Here is a 2,766-nt window from a genome sequence, read left to right as displayed (position 1 = left end):
TTCAATTGTTTGGACATGATTAAATAAGGTCCCACAGTTGACAGTCAGAGCAGAAACTATACCATGAAGTCCAAGGAACTGTCCGTAGATCTGCGAGATATAATTGTGATGAGGCATATATATGGGGAAGGGTATAAAACTATTTCTAGAATGTTGAAAGTTTCCAAGAGCACAGTGGCCTCTATCATGGGGAAATGGAACAAAGTATGGAACTACCCAGACTCTGCCTAGAGCTGGGCGTCCGACCAAACTGAGCAACCGGGCAAGAAGGACCTTGGTCAGTGAGGTGATCAAGAACCAAATGACCACTCTGACATAACTACAGAGTTCCTTGGCTGAGATGGGAGAACCTGCCAGAAGGACAACAGTCTCTACAGCCCTTCCCCAATCTGGGCTTTATGGGAGAGTGGCCAGACAGAAGCCACTCCTGAGAAAAATGCACATGACAGCACGCCTGGAGTTTGCAAAAAGGCACGTGTAAGACTCAGAGCATAAGCAAAAGATTCTGTGGTCTGATGAGACAAAAATGTAACCTTTTGCCCTGAATGGAAAGTGTTATGTCTGGAGAAAACCAGGCACAGCTCATCACCCGTCTAACATCATCCCTACCACGAAGCATGGCGGTGGAAGCGTTTCAGCGGCAGGGACTGGGAAACTGGTAAGGATAAAGGGAACAATAAATGGAGCAAAATTCAGGCAAATCCTTGCTGAGAACCTGTTTTAGAGTGCAAAAGACCTTAGACCGGGGGTGAAGATTTACGTTCCAATAGGAAAATGACCCCAAGCATACAGCCAAAGCAATGCTGGAATTTCTTCTTCAGAAGAATGTGAAAGTCCTTGAGTGGCCCAGCCAAAGCCCAGACTTGAGTCACATTGAAAATCTGTGGAAAGACTTGAAGGTTGCTGTTCTTAGCCACTCCACATCTAATTTAACAGAGCTTGAGAAAATCTGCAAGGAAGAATGGGAGAAAATCCCCAAATCCAGATGTGCAAAGCTGATACTGACATACCCAAGATGACTCAAAGCTGTAATCAGACCAAAGGTGCCTTTACAAAATATTGACTCAGGGTTGTGAATACTTATGTAAATGAGATATTTCTGTATTGATTAATACTTTCTGAAGGCACTGTATATTACTACATTTTGTGATGGTTTTGTTCGTTTTGTTCTCCGGCAAGGTTTTTTCCCCGGCTGTTCGTGCACATAGAGCTTTTTGGTCAAGGGAAAACGATGTTCGGAGCCTACGGCCCTTCGTCGGTCATTGGTCAACAGTAGGGATTCTTTAATGAAGTGTTTGTTGTCATTCAATTATAGATGACTCGTTTTCATGCACACTTTTACACTTGAGAAATACTGCACCAAACATCTTATTTAGATGTAACATTTTGTGACAAAGATTTTGTGACAAGGATAGTAAAACCACACACACACACACACAGTGCTAACATATAGTCAGAGTGTAGTTGAAAGCCTTGGCCAGGGGCTAGACATACCAGCGTGTGTGAATAGCAGGGAGATGAGGAGCTAAGAGGGTCTGATTACTACTATAAACACCAGTCTATTACCCAGCCAGGAGAGTCCTGTATTGGGTCATAGGTGCCCCGCCCCAAATGGCACCCGATTCCCTATATAGTGCACTACTTTTAACCAGAGCCCTATGTGCCCTGGTCAAAGGTACCATATTTAGATGGGTGCCATTTGGGACACAGCCAGGGAATGTTTGGATGGGAGAGACACAGACCACAGGACCATGGTCTGTCCGGTCTGACCCACAATGGAAATCCCTCAGGGGTCAGACAGTGTTACAACAGAGCGGTAGAGTGGTCATCAATGGCTTGTATCCCAAAAAGCACCCTATTCCCTATTTAGTGCACTACTTTTGACCAGGGACCCATAGGGCTCTGGTCAAAAGGCATTAGGGTGCCATTTAGGACAAACCCATGGGTTGTCTTCTGTGGTTCACACTGGACTGGCCAGACTACTTCCTAGTCCCAACATGTATGGGACACCAAAATGGACTAGACATCGAATTTTCCTTCAAAAAGGTTGAGATGATTTAGTCTAGCCTTAATGACAGTGTTTTATGAATTATTCTGCTATTGTACAGTCGGGAAGTCGTGAACAGAGCATTATTTCTAGACAGTCATCACGCCCAAAGAGTCAACTAAATTACTGTAGTTTATACTGACGTTGGCTGTAAACACGTTTATTGCAACTATGAAGTTTAAGAGTGTCTGTTTATTTTATAAAAGCAATTCAGATTGTATGCACTAACACACACAGCCCCATAAACAAGCCCCCATGATGTCACTTAATAATCAGGTCCCACTTCTGCTGGAACCAACTTTTTTCTGTCCTGCTATCCACGACACGCCCATACTGACAGTATGATCAGACAGGTCAGGCAGGAGAATGGGGCTCCACTGCAGAACTAGGGGGAACACAAAGTTCTGCTCTGTAACGTCCTGGCAGCGGCATGGACACAAATTGAAGAGGAAGAAACAGTGGGAGGGAGAGAGAGGGAGGGAAAAGGAGAAGGGAAGTAGTAGAGGGACAAAGAGAAATGAGAGAGAGAGCAAGAGAGCGAGAGAAAGACAGAGAGAATCTGCCTGTCACTGAGAGTTAGGCAGAAGGGCAAAATTACAAAGGAACACTTCTTTTTATGCTTCTAACTAAGTTGATGCTATTACTGTAAGACTGACATCAATGTCTACCCATGCAATGTCTTATGTAATGGACATTCTTTTCAATCAAAATGTTTAACA

This window comes from Salvelinus namaycush, chromosome 1, assembly GCF_016432855.1.
Source record: "Salvelinus namaycush isolate Seneca chromosome 1, SaNama_1.0, whole genome shotgun sequence".
Lineage (NCBI taxonomy): Eukaryota > Metazoa > Chordata > Actinopteri > Salmoniformes > Salmonidae > Salvelinus > Salvelinus namaycush.
The sequence above is the reverse complement of the archived record's forward strand: the minus strand, read 5'-3'. Positions refer to the sequence as shown.